An 18,699-nucleotide genomic window follows, 5' to 3' on the forward strand; every position below is an offset into this window, starting at 1 on the left:
AAATGTTTAAGTTTGTCAAAATTTTTATTTATGCTTCTTATATTTATGTGAATTATCGTAAAATTATTTTTATAAGCTTCAAGTTCAGTTTTGAAAGTTTCTGTTTCAAAATATCGAGAGTTAGAATTATACATTTGAAAAATTTGCGTATCAGCGTCATTGAGTATATTATTCGCAGTTTCAAAGACATTATAGCGCATCGTTTCAAAATCTATTGTTTTATTTTTTATTGCCATTATTTTAGAATGTAAAATTTAGAACGCGTTTACTCAGTTAAACAAAAGTGAGTTTTAATATTTCAATAAATTTCTCTGAGAAACAATTTGAATAAAACTTTTTGTTGAATTTGAATCGGGGCCTATTTTGATTAAAATTGACAAGCTGATTCCAAAGCTTAAAATTTTTTTTTCTAAGAAATCAACTTTTTTCTCCACCCCTTGCGCTTTAGTTAAACAAGTTTCACCGTAAAAGAGTTACCCGCTGATTACGATTGGTTCGTCTGCCCTAGAATCTACAAAAATAATTTGTCTGGGCTACAAGCTAATTTTTGAATGAATTTTTAATTTTTCTAATAATTTTTTTTGTTTTCAAAACATGTGAGTTTTACGTTTAAATGTTCCTGATGAAATTTGGTGATCAAGACAAGTCATGAGCCAAGTTAGCATTCGGTATTCCTAAGGTTTGGTGTGAGGAAAAAGATCATTCAACAGGCTGTTACTTTTGTCTAATGAAAGGCTTTAACCAAAAAATTTGAAAGGAAAATAGTTTATCCTAATTTACCATCAACTTAAAGACCAACGAGTCATTCAAATAAAATTCCAGTGCAAGTATTCAAACAACAATCTTCTCAAGAAGAAATTAGTGATGTTCAAGAAGACAGTTACAGGAATGATTTTGAACACCACAATTCAGCTTAAGAGTTGAATGATTTGGCATAGGATTTGGGCTCCAGAAATTCTAGCGTCAAGACTAAATGAGAAAAGTATAGTTGAAAAAGGAGTAAAAGTACTTTACTTTTATACTAGAGAAAGTAAATTTCTGCAGTAGTTTCAAATTGAAGTGGTTTTGTGTTTTTCCATAACATTTCTGTTTTACTTAAGGAATTGGGATTTTCAGACTATAACTAAATTGAATGGCGAATGTTCATTGATTATTCGAAGAAGAGCTTCAAGTGCGTCCTGCTACATAATAGCGATTTATTTAGTGCAGTTTATACTGGGCATTCTGTCTGTCTTCGTGATGAATATTGTGATTTAAAGAGAGATATTGAGTTATTACAATATAAGAAGCATCTTGGACAAAACGTGTTGACCCTAAAATGGTGTGTTTCCTTCTTGGTTAGCAACGTTTTTACTCAAAGTATCCTTGCTTTCTTTATATATTACATAGAAGAGCTCGAGGTAAGCATTGAGTTAAAACAAACGGGCCTCCAAGGTCTGATCTTAAGCCTGGAGATCCAAACATTTTACATGAAACACTTGTTGACAGAAAGAAAATAAAATTTCAACCTTTGACCATAAAACTAGGTCTCATGAAGCAACTTGTGATAGCACTGGTAACTAATGACGACTATTTTAAGTACATTGTTATTGCATTTCCTAGACTGCCAATTAAAAAAATTAAAGCGGTATCTTTGATTGTGCACGAATTCGACAGCTTATCAAAGATAAATATTTTACCAGAACTATGTCGGATATTGAGAAGAACGCTTTAATATCATTTAAAGTCATCGTTAAGAACTTTCTTGGAAATACTTAGACACATAATTACAAAGAAATTGTTTAGCAACTTTTGGAAAATTATAAAGTTGCTAAACAATTTCTTTGTAATTTTCTGCATTTTCTGCATTGCCATCTCGCCAATTTCGTGAAAATCTTAGTGCTGTCAGTGATGAGAACAATTTCATCAAGACTTGAAGGTTATAGAAGAATGTTATCAAGGTAGATGGGATGTACATATGATAGCCGACTTTTTTTGGAGCATAAAACGCCATAGTCCTCAATCTGAACATTCCGGAAAGAGCTATAAACGTACATTTTTACCTTAACTATTTTTAAAATTGATGTATTCAGTAGCCGTATTATTTGTAAAAATATTATTTGTGTTACATAAACATTGCAGTCTAGCCCAATTGTTTATTTTCGTTTGTACGGTAATATTTGGATAAAATAATAATGTTAACAATAATAATAATAGTAATAATAATAGTAATAAACACTGGAGAACCAAAAGTTTTTTTGAATAGAATCTGAAATAAGTTATTGATTAATTTATAGGTGCTAAATTAAAAAATGATTTTAATTTTTCTTTATCACGTCAAGTTTTTAAATTATAGGGTTTTTAATTTTTTTTTAAATGTGATAAAATGTAAATTATAAAGTTTTTTACAAATTATAAAGGCATTTTTACAAAAAGCATTAAATAGAAAAAACACTGCATTAGTATCGTTTTTAAGATTGCTTAAAAACGCATCAATGGTATCTTAAATTTCTTAAGTTTTTTAAAACATATTCAATATTTCTGAGACCTCTCTAGCGTTTTAGTTTGTTGAAAGACAAATATTAATTATGTTGTATCCCATTTTATTGTTCCTTGGTAGAATTTTTTATGATTAAATATTTTAGAGGAACCACATTTTCAATCTTAACTTATTTTACATGATAAAGTATTCTTGATAAAATTTAAAGCTGTTTTACCTAAATAAGGTTTTCCGCAGCTTAATAAATAATAATAATAATAAATAAATAAATATTAATAAATAAAAAATAATAATAAGTAAAAAATAATAATAAATAAAAAATAATAATAAATAAAAATAAACTTAAAAAAAACCGACTTAATAAACACCTGGTTTGCTAAAACTTTGTAGTTTAGATTTATTCCTAGTTGTTAAAAATGACTATAAATAGACCACAATTTAAAAACGGTTTTATAAAAAGCATTTAGATAATTTTTCTAAACTTAAAACCTTAAAAATATTGGAGGTATGAATTTAAACATATATGTGTATTGATACCTCCAAAGCATTCTTTTTTTGGAAATGGCTGTAAACATTAAACATTGATATAGTATAGAAATTTTGAATAAGTCGCTTTTAAAACTTTATAATTTTGCATCTAGATTAATGGGTATTGGACATCTCAAGACATCCGACAAACAATGATTGAACGTCTATACTCGTACTTATCAACAATCATATCGACAATTATATCGACATGTCGTATTGTTATAACTATCTTGTTCGATCTCCACTTTTTGAAAAATTTGAGTTATTGAAAGTGTTGCCTACCTCAGAATAATGTTTTAACATTGTATTAAAACCTAAGTTATAAGTAAAAAAGTTGCGGAAAAAACATTAGTTATAAAAAAAAATTATATACCGTCTCCTGAAGTCCTTCCTTTTAATCGTTTTATTTCAAAAGTCAAAAATGTGGAAATAGAATAAGATAGTTCTAACGTCGCGATCTATTAAACTTATAAATATAATTTATACTGAAAAAATTATGTGACTTTATATTGTTTAAGCACTTTTGACTATATATGTTTATAAATAAGATTTAATTTTACTATTTAAAGTTAAGCCTGTCAAAAATTGCAAAAATGCTTGCCCAGGTACCCGTTGAACGATCGGGCAAGTACCCGGGTACCCGTTAAAAACAATGTTTTTTTATAAAAGTTGTACTTATAAATAATAAAAAACATTAAAACGTCTCAATCAATGATGTCACTTATTCAACATTTCACTTAAATCTAAAATTTATTTTACATTAAGTGTCCAGATTACTCAACTTCCAATTACGGTTAAGAAAAACTAAAATGTCTACTGTTTTGGGTGCCAATGACGCACGCCGTCAATTGACTACATGTCCAGCAGTTGAAAAAGCGCATTCTGCACCGAAGTCGCAGGTACGCACATGTACTTGCGAGCCAAAATAGAAAGCTTTGAGTAACGTTTAGTGTTATTTTGCCAAAACTCTAAGATATTTTCGCTGACAGTCAATGGCGTTTCCGAAACGTAAGACGTCAATTCATCCATTTGTCCAAACTCTTCGTTGGCTGTGCACAGCAATGCTAGTTCATCAAAAACATTATCCTTTGGTAAGTCCGGTTCTAAATGATCCCGTGCTCGCTTTGGCATCGGATCTTCCGCTACTACTTCTAAATTTTCTTCTAATACTGGCATAACAATAGCTTCCATTTCAGCTCTAATGGCGGAGTATGTTTCATTTCGAATATTCAAAAAATTTTAAAAGCTTATAACGTGGATTTAATACAGACGCTCTTGGTCCAGGTAGTACACTGAATCCTTCCGGATAATATCGCTTTGTTATTTCAGTAGCAATGACATTTCTGCAATTGTTAGCAGCAGTGCATTCGTCTGGTTTTGCTGCTCGAACATTCTTTAGAACAATAGACAGTAGTGGATAAACTAATGACTACGATGGATATTTCTGACCAGATGACATAGCTGTTACCTGCTTTAATGGTTTCAGAATGGGTATAATGGCTTGCGTAAGCAATCAGTTTTCATCCGTCATTTGTAGAGTCGATGCGTTTCTTTTTGTTGTAAAATTTTGGGCAGACAGCACAGCTCCAATCACCCAACGTAGCTTCACTAATCGTTCTAACATGTCCAACGTGGGATTCTATCAAGTAGAGCAGTCTATGATGACTTTGAATGTTTTTATTATCATCCTTAGATCTCAGTGCTACTTGTTTGTTACGCAATTCCTGCATTGCTAAATTACTTCGCTTGAAGTGTGCAGAAATTGCCTTGCAGCCCGAATCATATTCGCAATTGCTGAAAGTTTCAGACCAGCTCCAATGGCTAACTGTAGCGTGTGAGCAAAACAGCGCTGATCCCGCCATTCTTCAAGAAAGTCTATTGCTCGGTTTATATTTGAGCCGTTATCATGGACTGTAGCAGCGATTTTTTGAACAGGAATTTGCCACTCGTCAGCAGCATCCTGCAAACAAGTACTGATGTTTTCTCCAGTGTGCCGTTCAGGACATTCTCGTGTCTGCAAGATTGCAAATTCCAGCTCCCATTCCGTGTTAACCCAATGCGCAAATACACACATATATGCAATGTTTTGACATATCCGTTGTAAAAGCGACAAACTGTGCCTTCCCTAATTTCAGTTTCAGTGACTTGACCGTCTCGTTGTATCTTTTTTTTTTCAGCTTTGTGGTAGTCAAACGAGTTTTAACAACATTGTCTGGATCAACAAACTAAGAAATCCATCACCTTCAACTAAACTTATCGGGTGTGCATCACGAGCAATGAAGTCTGCATCCATATGATGTGTTCTAGTAAGATGGTGTCGGATAGTGCTTGTGTTGCCACCTTTCGCTGTCAAAATCGCCTCACATTGCTTGCACTTCACCCTGTTTTTATCGATTCGGTCTGCATAAGACCACACTTTTGATACTTTACCCATTTTTTTACTATAAAAATAGTGTTTTAAAATGTTTTTAAAACATAATTAATGTTTTTAAAAGTAAGCATGAAGAAGAAAAAACAACAACAAGCTTTTACAAAACTTTAATTGGTTACAAATTTTTTGTATAACATTCTATTTATTTACAATAAATTTACTACGCGCACTTAAACTTCTTTTTACAAATTTTTTTTCGAAAAACTGCATACCTTTTTAATAAGAAACTGAAAACATTTTATATATAATTTGCTTAACTGAAACTTGGAATTCTTTGAAAGATCTTCGAGAGAATTCTACTCTCCATCCTCTATATTTTCATAAAATTTTGCTTTAGAGACATGCCAAGAAACAAGTTGGAGGAGTTCTCATTTACTTAGAAGAAAACATTTTACATAAAGTTAAGAATAAAAAGTGGGTATCCGAATCAGAAAATCAAACAACTTTCCAAACGTTTTTATTAAATTTTTCAGAAATGCTAACGATGATAAAGAAATCAGAACTTTTTCTTCAAGATCTTATTTTACATATCAATTTTATATTGTTAAATTGTTTTATTTCAATTAATGGTTAAAAGCTTAAAAAAAAATTAGAATTAATAATTTGTAAATTGAAACTTTTAGCTTTTTTGCATTAACAACGGTTACCCGTTATTTGATAATGGTTCCCGGGCAATAACCGTTATTTGATAATGGTGCCCGGGAAATAACCGAGTACCCGTTAACAGCCTTATTTAAAGTGGTACCCTATGATATATTATATATCGATAAAACTTAATTTATCATTTAAAGCTATGATATGTCACTCAGTGGCGGATACAAAGAGTAAGGTGGTGGGGGATACAAAGAGTATGGTGGTGGGGTAACTAACCCCAATAAGAAATATGAAACATCAAAATATTATTGAAAAATTTTTAAAAGAAAAAACAAAATACAAAAAATTATTCTGCAGCTAACTATTTACTTTTTATAATCTAAAACAAAAACTAAAACTAAAGCAAAACTAAAACTATTACATTACAAAAAAATTGTTGCATTTTTAACATTTTTACTATATCGAAGAAAAACGATGAAAGTTTCGAAACATTTTAATGTTATCATCATTAATTCATTCTATTATATAATTAGATAACAATAAAAAACTGTAAATTACTATCGTTCTATTTTGAAAATTTTCTAAAACAGTTTTGAAAAACTTACGAAAAATATTATATAGGTTTGGTTTTAATAGTAAATTTTGTTTTTATTAATTTAATCTTAATTTGTCGTATAATTTATATAGGTGATGAATATGCTAAAACTATTCTTAAACATACTATAAAGATATTAAGTAAAAGACGTCAGAAGAAAACTTAAATGCTATATTTATGACCACGAATTACAGGAAAACAAACTAATCGCGCAAACCTCAATACCAATGATCCTCTAACTTACTATAGAGTCAATTTTTATTTACCGTTACTTTATAGCATACTTCTAGCTTTACATTTCAGATTTTCTGATGAAACCTTAAACTGTTTTGAATTAAATGAAGCAATACCAAGAAATTTATTAAATAAAACAAAGACAGAGTTAACAGCATCCATAACTAATATACTGAGTTTTATGAAAGGGCTGCCCAACATAAACACTGTTGATGAGAAGGTCTAACTAATGAAAGTTTTTTCATTATTTGAATTTTGGGAGCTAAAATGGAAAGGCGCAATCAAAAAGCAAAAAGACCTAGCTGAGTTTGCACTAAAAGCATACAAGCAATGTGATGGCAATGTCTTCTCTCTTAATTAAATTATTTTGCAGCTGTTTTGCACCCTTCCTCTTAGCGTTTCTTCGGGAGTACGGAGTTTCTCGGTTTTAAAAAGACTTAAAACTTGGTTGAGATTCAATATAGGATAAGAACGATTAAATGGATAAGCAAGGATGCATATCCATAGAGATTGTATCATAAATGTCGAAAAGATTATTGATAGTTTTGCATCTTCGAAAACTAGAAAGCTCAACTTTATATTGTTGTTTGTTAAATTTATAAAAGTCTTTATTAATAAAAAGAATATACTAAAGATATTATTTTGTTGCACATTACAAATAGGGCCAGATTTACCTATAGGCAGACAGGACTGCAGCCTGTGTACCACGATTTGAGCGGGCTCAATTTTTAAATGGGATATCGTTGAAGAAAAATTGTGGTATTTAGAAGTGTTTAGGGCCCCAAAAATTTTTCTTTCTAGGGCAATCGAGGATATGAATCCGTCCCTTATAACAGACTAAATAATTACTTTCATTTTTTGATTTTTTTAAGATATTTATATACAGAAACATTCAAAATACTTATAAGCAAACTTTTCTTAAATTATTCTAAATAATCAAATAAAAAATCTGAAAGAAAAAAAAGCGGATATTTTTTGTTGTAGGTCAAATTACCCCCCTAGGACAAGGACCTGGATCCGCCACTGATATCACTAAAACAAAGATATATTATATAAAACTTGATATATCACTGAAACTATAATATACCATTTATCGATAAAATTTCATAGCGTTCTAAGAGTTTCCTTGACAATAACATGTTTATATTTAATGAAACAATTGTTTTATTTTACTTTAAAAAGCAATGTTGAGTTTTTTTGATAAGAAGCATTATTTGTTAAATTACGTTATACTTTGTTAAACTTGTTAAACTACGTTATATAATGTTACATTTTGTATATTATACATTGCATTATATTAAGTAACAGAATTGTAACGTAATGAAGTGTAAATATATTAGAGATATATTTAGAGATTGGAAACTTTTTTACCACTAGACACCAGAGAGGGGGATAAAAATCTTTTCAACGCTATCTTAAATTTACAAATTACAATTCAATAATAGAATTCAGACTTCATCAAAGAATGTCTTGGTTTTGATGGTCAGAATTTAAATTGAGCATAAATCTTTTTGTACTGATGTAATATCTTTGTATTTGTGATGAGAGGCTCGTTGATATTACGACAAGTAGTATGTTTTTTAACTTGATACTAATATTTTTATATAACTTTGATGTTGCTATCAAAGACGACAATACAATAATCTAATCATATATCTGTATTCTTCCCATTTAGTTTTTGCGTTTTTAATGGGCAACTACCCTCAAATTTTTTAAAAAATTTAATTTTTTTTTTCTAGTAATTGTTGACCAAAGTTTTATGTAGATTTTGAATCTAAAAAAAAATTATAGCGTTCTTTATAAGTATTTATGTTTTTTTGAACCCAAGTAAAAAAATATTTGCATTGCAACGCGTTGCTATGGGGGTGAATATTTTGTTGGTGAACTTATTCTGGAGTACTGTTTCAAATATACGTTTTGATTTACATCTTCTTTGCTAAATAATATTCTGTTCCTTATTATACTCAAACATAGGCCATTTACAACTGCGATTTTATCAAGTTATCAAAGCTAATTTATCTAACAGCAGAAACAAGAAAATATGATAAAATCCTTTAGATTTTTTGGATGATTTGGATGTTATTAAGTACGCAAAAATGAATGATAGAGTAAAGCAGAGAACAAAGTACCACAAAAAAAGTAGAGTATTTAATGTGCAGAAAGATAAAAATGCATGTAGTGTAAGTGGATGTGAGTAAAATGGCAGTAATTTTTTAGGCGCATCTGCTAAGAAAAATAAATTCATTACAGATGAACCAAGTAAAAACATTAAAAAAATTAGTGGTTACATTATTATAGATACTGAAATTTTATCTAAAGTTCTTTCATTGTTAATTTGTCCTCAATGTGAAAACTGTGCACTGTACCTAGGTTATTACCATGAAAAAAAGAAAGGACTAGCATCGTTGCTATATTTGAAGTGTACTACACTATCTTGTAATTATAAATATGAATTTTATACATCAGATAATTGTGTTAAAGAGTTATTAAAACAGGACAATATATGCAATGAGAGTATTAGGACATGGTCATACTGGAATTGAAAAATTTACTCAGCTTATGAATATACCTTAACCCATGACACCCAAAAATTATACAAAAATAGCAACAAAAACTGGAACAGTTTTTGTTGCTATTTTTGTTCCTGTTGATATTATTCACAAAATCAAGCCAATATATGCTGATTTAATATATGCTGATTAAAGTAAAGATTCTGAATTAGTAAAGTGTCTGCATGGCAAAACCCAGAATTGTAATGAGAGTTTTAATAATTGAATATGGGAAAAATTAAAGTAATTATGTTGGTTTAGCCAGTTTAGAGTTCGGAGTGAACGATGCTGTTGCAAATTATAACATTGGTATGAAGTCTGTTATTTTAATTTATGAAAAACTAAATATGAAACCAGGACATTTTACTTTAGCTGGTTGCAGACTCATAAACAAAAAAGGAATAAATCTATCATCATTTAAATCGAGTGAAAGTTTTAAGAATAAACGAAAGTTGTTACGACGTCAAATATTGTCAAAGAATGATCACCAAAAGTCAATAGAAAAGGCTCTTTAGATAAAATTTCAGTATCTATAATAATGTAACCACTAATTTTTTTAATGTTTTTACTTGGTTCATCTGTAATGAATTTATTTATAGAAAAGAAATATTATGAATCTGGTAGTTTTAAAAATATTCTTTTAAAAAGTAATTTTTTTAAAGAAATATTTATGAAATGAACAATAATTTATGATTTTATTTTTTGTTTTGCGTTTTCTGAGAGTTTGCTTTTTAAACAAGCCGGTAAAAAAATCTTGAAAAGTATACATGCTATCATTATGAATTTTTCAGGGATTGTTCATTTTGCCAATATTTATGATATGATCGGAGTAGAATTTCTAATATGACTTAAGATTTTGAGTTAATAAGTTTTTTTCTTTGCATTTTGACCTTTTTTTAAAAAACGTAATTTGTCTGTAGCTTTTTATGGAAAAAATATTTATTCAAAAATCTGCTTCGTTCATATCACAAATTTAGATATTTAGAACAGTTCTGCAAAACTTCATTGACACCCCTTTACTCACAAGTCTTTATTTTTTTACGGCGTAAAGACAGTTTTTGTGGTATTTTCAGCTATTTTTTTTGGTTACCATAGCAACGAGCTACCTTTTTATGTGTTTTTTGGTATTTTTAATGTCCGTATAATATTTCCTATGTGACTAAAGAAAAAGTTACTTTTTATGTGTAGTTTTGAAATTTGAGGGTCGTTGCCCCTTAAGGAGATTTTATGAGTATGAATTTATCGCATTGCTTAAAAAACTATACTTTTTCAAAAGAACAATGTTTTTATTTTGCAATGTTATTCACATCCATAATGTTGAGACAGCCAATGAATTCCAGGAGCTTAATTTTTAATTTTTTTTAATGTGGTAACAAACCTTGACGAACAACAACAACACAAAAAAACAAGCTATTTATTTTCCGTAATATTTTGAGAAATCGTTTTTACAATAGTTTTAATAATAATGATAATAATAATAATAATAATAATAATAATAATAATAAAAATAATAATAATAATAATAATAATAATAATAATAACAATAATAACAAGTATGTTTACAGAACGATTTCTCAAAACGTAGGAAGGATTTCCCCGTAGAAATCGTTCCTATGAACGATTACTGAAAAAAGCGGAACGATCTAAAAAACCGGAACGATTTCCCGAAAAAAAAATCCGAAGGAACGATGACTTGGAGAAAAACAGGAACGATTTCCTTAAAAACATGAACGATTTTTTTTAAAACAGGAACGATTTCTTACACAAATCCTAGCTAAAAAAAAATTAAAGCCGCCATCTTGTTCCAAATAAAGTTAAAGTATAGATTAATGCATACTATAATTTAAATGATTTAATAAAGTGTTTAAAAACAATTGTCTTAAAGCATATCCTTATGTTAATGTTTAATAAAGCATACACATTTTCTAAGAAATTCTTTAAAGGTAATGTAGTCGGTAAGTTGTTTATTATAACATGATGATTTTTTTTTTTTACAATAATTTAATATATATATATATATATATATATATATATATATATATATATATATATATATATATATATATATATATATATAATGTAAATAAAGAGTATAAGACTTCCTAAATAAAATTATAAATAAATAAAATTAAGACTTCACCCCAACCTATCAGTCAATATTGACTGATTGGTTGGATATATTGCTTTCTATCATATCAATATTGACTGATAGGAATAGTCATAATGCCTTTTCATAAACATAATTGTATTTCGCTTATTTATTTTTCATAAACAAGAAGTCAGGTTTATCGAATTTCTACCAAAAAATTCACATACATTCACATCTTTTAACGCATTACAAATTTTAAAAGTGCATGATATAATGAAAATTGAAAATTGTTTATTTATTCACAGCTGCCTAAACAAAAAGCTACCTCCTATATTTAATAAATGATTTACTCTAGGAAGTGCAATTAGCTGTCAACTTACAAGAAATTTTTGTAGCGGTGCACTTCGTGTGCAAACATATAATACAATATCCTAAGGTAAACATTCCTTTAAATACTCTGCATTAATGTACTGAAATCGATTTCAAAATAAATTAAAATCAATCCCATTTAAGAACATCAAAAAATATGTCCTCAAAGCCAAATTAAAATACTACTTGTTACATTAAGATAAATAGAAATAACAGTTCTATCACTGGTGATAAAAGATATCTCACTATAGAAGATATATAAGATATAAATATGAATGTTGACTAATAGCATCTTACTGAGTGTATTGTTTATTTTATTTGCATTGTTTTTGTTTTGTTTTGCTTATGGTTGCTCTGCTTAATTAAGCTGAGCTATATGGGAGTGAACCATCCAGCATGTAAACTGTACATATATTTTGCAACTTATAACATTCTTATGTAAAACATATATATTTCTGGTAAATATATTGTCATTTGTTGTTGTTGTTGTTTTGTTGTTGTTGTTGGTACATTGGGGTGGACACTTCATGATGCAGTGTCACGCTGTAGATTGACACACTGAGTGTGTAAATTTACACATGCTAAAAGTATATCTATCAGTATATAGATGTACTAAATGTATTGAATCGTATAGAGACTTAAGAGTATTTGTATAACCCTTAGCGCTATACAGTGCTTTTAAATTATAAGGTGTACAAACAAATATGTAACAAGTAACAAACCAACTTTGGCTGTTGATAGTGTAACAACTCACCAAACAAATGATTTAATAAAATATTTAAAAAAATGTTAAATAATTATACAAAATAGACTGAAAATTAATAATTTATCAGCAACTAGATGTATTTTTTTCTCCCATGAAACAGGCAATTTGTTATTTTTATTACCTCTTTAACTTATTTTTGAAAAGATTATGTTTATGATATGAGCTACGTACAAATTAATTATGTGCACATTCAGTATATATCAAATCAGCAAAATACTAGAAACAGAAAAATAACAAAACAAAAATAACTTTTTTACTATATATTAAAATGATGAGTCGTGTAGTTTTTTATTGAATAAATGTATTTTGTTTCCTAGATTTTATAATATTTTTCCTTTAAATTTACCAGCAATTAAGGGTAAAATTACCAGTAGCAAAATTATACATTTTCAGTTTGATTTACCTGTTAACTAGTTAACTATTATTGCAATCCCTAATAATGGAGATAAAAAGACGTAGAATAAAAAGATTCTGAAAAAATATGATTTTTTTTTTAATTTAGTTTTTTTTTATGAGTTTTCACGTTTTCAGCTTTTTAATAAAATATGCTGGGTGTTCTATTTAAAAAAATCACCCACCTATATATTCTTTTAAGTTATTTTGTTTATTTTTTTACATTATTAGTTTATGTTTCTCATAGTTTTGGCGTTGGTGGTCAAGCACATAGATGATCAAACCCATGTTTTTCTTGTATTTATTAATCTCACTTGTTCTTGTATTTATTAATCTCACTTGTTTGAATGTTTTTTTGACTAATATTTGTTTGGTTAAGTTTGTTTTTAGCTTGAAGTATTTTTCCTTTTCCTATTCAATTTGTTAAATCAATATCACAAACAAAAGAAATAATACGATCCCTAATACACTTTCTATTTTTCAGATCAGGTCACTCTGCTACTAATAACATGTAAACCAGTACAACCTGCTTCATATTAACGTCAGGAAGGGCATGTAGTTGTAAAAAATTGTTTCAAATAATTCATAATGGCATTAAATTGTTGCTGTAGACAACCATCGGAACCACACAAGTTTGGAAATGTTGATGTAAAACTAAAGGAAAAAATTAACTTTACATATTTGGGGGATTAGTTTGTAGGAAGGTGCTTAATGTTTTTTTTTATGTTGGCAAAAGTTTATTTGTTTTATCAATATGAATAAACAGAATTTTATAAATGTTAAGGTTTTCTTCTTTTTTATTCTAAATATAAGTTATTTTTTTGGTCTTTATGTTGTGTTTTTTTAGCATAAATACCTAAGCTGCTTTGCTTCTGTACAACATTTAAATTTCCATACCCTTACTCTGTATTAGTATTCTTAGGAATACTAACACAAAATACTTTTATTTGATTATTTACAAAGTTTTTTGCAAAAAGTTATCAGCATTTATATATAATTTTTAGAAATCAATTATAATGATAATCCTCATCATTATTTTAGCGTCCTTGTTTCTTCGCTTCTACAGGTTGCATGTTTCTTATAATGCCATTCTTCCAATATCTAAATGCCTATAAGACCACCATTTAGTAATCTGTCCAAAGCTTGAGGTTAACAAATTTCATCTTCAAATCCGTTTTCTTTACTAAAAATCTAACTTGAACTTGCCTAATAATAGAAATTGCACCTATTGTCCCCTTCTCTGACCTAAAAACAAACAGCATTTTACTGATACAGTAGCGTGAAAAAGTTTAGAAACACCAACTTTTTTTCATTTTTTACTGCATAACTTTTCACAAACTTTCATAAATAGGCTGAAATTTTTACCAAATGTGCTCTATATTATTTCAATTTAAAATACAAGCCACACAAGTTGCAAAATTGAACGGTTAATTAACATTTAGTTTTTTTCTCGAGAAAGCTACTGCGCAAAAGTTTACAAACAACTAAATTTGATTAATATTTATTTCAAAAAAGCTGAAATTTTTACTAAAATTCACAAAATAGAAATTTTTTTAACAATAAAATAGTTTTAATAAAACTCTATGTATTTGGTGACATATCCATTTGCCTTTAAATCAGCATCACAACAATGAGGCATTGAATCTACTTATTTAATGAGTACATCCTGAGGAATATTATACCAATATTCTTTAATCAATGCAAATAACTGGTCTTTGTTAGTTGTTTTTCTACCAACTAATTGCTGGTTAATGTACTCCCAAAGATGCTCAATAGGATTGAGATCTGGGCTTTGTGAGGGCCATTTAAGAGCTTTGATTTTTTGTGATTTAAATTATTCTTTAACAGATCTGGCACAATGCTTTGGATAATTATCTTGTTGTAAGATCCATTTGCAAGTCATTTTATGCTTTACATCGGCAGCATAACATTCTCATTGACCAGAGACTTTATATAGACATCAGTCTAAATAAACTCTCAGAACCATAAACCTTCTAAGTGATAATTAGAACCCACATTGTCATGACTAAACATACCCAAGCCATAACATTTCCTTCTCCATGATTAACAGTGGGAAACTGATATTTTGGATTAATTTGTCTCCTACTGGGCCCCTAACTTAATTCTATCACTACTTTATAGCATAAACTTTGATTCATCAAAAAAAAAAGACTTTTGACCAGTCATTAACTGACCAACTAATATGATCTTTTGCAAATTTTGTTCTGGTTTTTAAATTTCTTGCAGGTATTTGCGATATCTTAACTGGACCACAGCCATAGAGATTATTTTGTCGTAATTGACGTTTAGTTGTATCGACGCTACAGTTTGTGCAATGAAATTGCATTAAGTTAGACAGCAGACTTGCGAGTGTTATTTTGGAATACCTTACTGATAATCTATCAGACTTTTCAGTTGTAACTTTGAGTCTTCCAGAGCAAGTTTTGTTTTCAATAGTTTTGCACAGACAAAATCTTTTCATGGTGTGACTTATTCCTGGTTTAGAAACATTGTAAAGTTCAGAAATCTGCCCGTAAGTCATTTTGTTTCCCACAGCTTTTATAATTAATTCCTTTATTTCCTTTGAAACCTGCTTAGCTTTTTCGATGCTTTCAAAGTATTGATAAGTAATTGTATTATAAAATTTTACCATTATTTTGGCAATTAGTTATATTTTAATACCTTTGAAATATCTCAAAGTAATTAAGTTATTAAATTTCACCAATATTTTGACCTTAAATTTTGCTTTTGTTTACAAAAACATGATTTATTTGCGGGGTATGATACTGTATCTTAACTTTTGCGTGGAAGCTTTTTCAAAAAAACAATTAAAAGTTAATTAAATTTTCAATTTAAAACTTTTGTGGTTTGTATTTTAAATTGAAATAATATAGAGCACATTCGGTAAAAATTTCAGCTTATTTATGAAAGTTTGTGAAAAGTTATGCAGTAAAAATTTTAAAAAAGTTGGTGTTTTCTAAACTTTTTGCACGCTACTGTACACACACTGCTTCTTATATTGTTATATGTTCTTGCAATAGTTCTTTCTAAAACCTTCATCACTTGTTCAAGCAGGTTTATTACTTGATATAAACCACCCTACATTTACAAATCTTTACCATCCAACATTAATTTTTTTTATCCAACATCTTTTTTGCAGTTGTTCTGTATAACAGTGAAAAAGTTTTCCAAGCATGATATGATTGCCAACCTTTAAAATTTAATAATTAGAACAGCCATGGCTTGATTTTATGCTTCAAATCATTCCGGATTTATATTTTAACAATTTTATTGCAAAGATCTAACACATAATGAACATCCACATCCCTGAAGCTTTCAAAACCTACCTCAATTCACTGGAAGGATTATCAGCCTTGTCTAACTGAACCTTTTGAATTTCCTCCATTTTCCTTCATTGCTTGTTATCTTCTGGTCCTCTAATCTTATTCGCCTTCCTTGATCATTTCAAACTCTTCATTTAGCAATTTTTCAAAATGAGCCATCCAACTTGTTTTTACTTAAACTTTATTTGTATATATTTTTCCATCTAGCCCTTTACTACACCCTTTAACAAAATCTATATATTTTGTAACTATTTGCTTCACAACTCTGAATTCTCCATTCATTTTATACCTTCTGTTTGTTTGATTGAACTTTGTATACATCTTGTTTTGCCTTGGCTTAGACTTACAATGCAAGAACCTGTCTTCTGCATTCACAGACTCTTACAACATTGTATAAAATTTGTTGATTTTTGCTACAATTTTAACTAAGTATTTATTGAACTACTACGATTCTTTGTGCTGTTGATGACTTTTAACTTTTAAATTCTCCACTTTTCATGACTAAAGACCGTTTCATAAGGATTTTAGGGTGTTTTTTATATTCCTATTTCAACACGAAATTTTATTTGTATTACTAATACCTTTATTTGTATTATTATTAATTAGATTATAAGTTTTAAACATACATGGAGCTATTTTGATAACCTTGGCCTGATATGGGCACCAAAAAACACAAAAAGTGTCTTGCTTTTTTGTATTTTTTTGTTTCAAATGTAGTAGTGCATAACTAGTTTATGTTTATTTTAGCTAGCTCATATTTTTAGAACAATGCGATGGATTTTAAAGTTATTACATGCCATGAACTCTTATTTAGCTACTAACTGAACGTTAGTTTAAAAAATTTTTTTGATTAATGCTGCGGAAAATTTCTTGAAACCGTTCTCATTGCTTTTTATACAAGGTAATATTAGTTGCAATGTTTTCTTGGTAAAATTGCTGCTTAGAAGTCCTTATTGGTCTGGGTCATTAATTAAAGAGGGTATGTAACGTTTATTTAAAGTCTTGTAGTGTTTCAACTAATATATTGAAATTTTACAAATAATTTGGAAAAATGTGATTTTATTTTTAAATTTTTGCAGTTCATCTACCACCTCGACAGTCGCAATCAGCATCTGTTTGTCTTCTTCATGCTATGGTTAAAGGTACTTAAGAAACAGACAAGTATAATGCTTATACTTAAGTAGTTTCGTTTTAAATAGCAAGTTGTTAATTGCTCTTATTTTTACATCTTTTTAAACTTTCTTTTTTTCGATTGTGTTATTGTAAATCCAGAAATCAACTTAATATTGCAACCCGTATTATTTTATTATATATAATTTAGTCTGGTTATATTATCTCTATTAAGTAAAATTTATTTTGTGAAAATAAACCTGGCTTTTTTCTTTCGTTATTTTAGCCTTTAATTAAAAAAAAATTATTAAAAGCATTAAAAATACAAATTTAACAAAGCATCTTGAAAACTATTTTTTTTTAATATTATAACGGACTGGTCTGGTGGCAAACTTTGTAAAGATAATTTAATCCGTACGTATAATTAAATAATAATATATAATCCGTAAAAATAATTTACCGGACTTACTCTGTACTTCTTATGTAATGCCTCGTTAAGTTTACGAACGATTCACCCAATTTAAACATGAGGGGCAACTGCCTTGAAAATTATTACACTACCACCACCTTGAAGTTTGCGGCTTCGAACTAAATTTTTCTTTCTGTAAACATAAGTTTATAACTCTGAATAAAGTGCGCTACAAAAAACTATCTTGTTTCATTAGGCAATTATTTAAATAGAATCATATTTAAATCAAAACTAGAAACAATATTGAGCTAATTTAGTTACAATAAAAAAGCACGTTCGGCTTAAGCGGCGTAGCGATAAAACAAATGAACAGGTCAGGTCGATAAAACAAATGAACAGTCATTTCAGAAAAACCTTAAGCCACTTTATTACTAAAATAAGTCAAGCACCGATTATTTTTTTTATTTAGATAAAAGTTTTTTTAATAAATCAAATAAATTTTTGCTAATGACTCAACTTTATACTCCTGTACTGACAAAAAGTCTTTTCTTTTCCAACGTATAAAACCGGCAGCCGATCTTGAATCTAATTTCACTTCTGTTACAGATTTAAGCTTACAGTGACTTGTAAATTTTAACTCCAAAAAAACTCAGTTATTTACTGCAAACAACTATCGTAGTACTGTCGACATTCCTATATTATTCTAGGCAAGGTCCAAAAACGCATTGTAAACGTAGTTGGAACAGCCCTATCCACTAAGATTGAACTTTTTTCCATTGTTTTAAAGTTGCATCTCTTTCTGCTAATTT

At 28.8% G+C, this 18,699-nt stretch overlaps 1 long non-coding RNA gene across 1 annotated transcript; it reads left to right on the forward strand.

The window, feature by feature from the left end:
- The first annotated feature begins 13,157 nt into the window (after positions 1-13,157).
- LOC136076681 (uncharacterized) lies at positions 13,158-17,536 on the forward strand. Its single transcript, XR_010636480.1, has 3 exons — positions 13,158-13,731; positions 17,136-17,350; positions 17,451-17,536. It is a non-coding gene; the product is annotated as an uncharacterized LOC136076681 (long non-coding RNA).
- Positions 17,537-18,699: the final 1,163 nt, after the last annotated feature.

Source organism: Hydra vulgaris, chromosome 02 (genome assembly GCF_038396675.1).
Source record: "Hydra vulgaris chromosome 02, alternate assembly HydraT2T_AEP".
NCBI classification, from domain to species: domain Eukaryota; kingdom Metazoa; phylum Cnidaria; class Hydrozoa; order Anthoathecata; family Hydridae; genus Hydra; species Hydra vulgaris.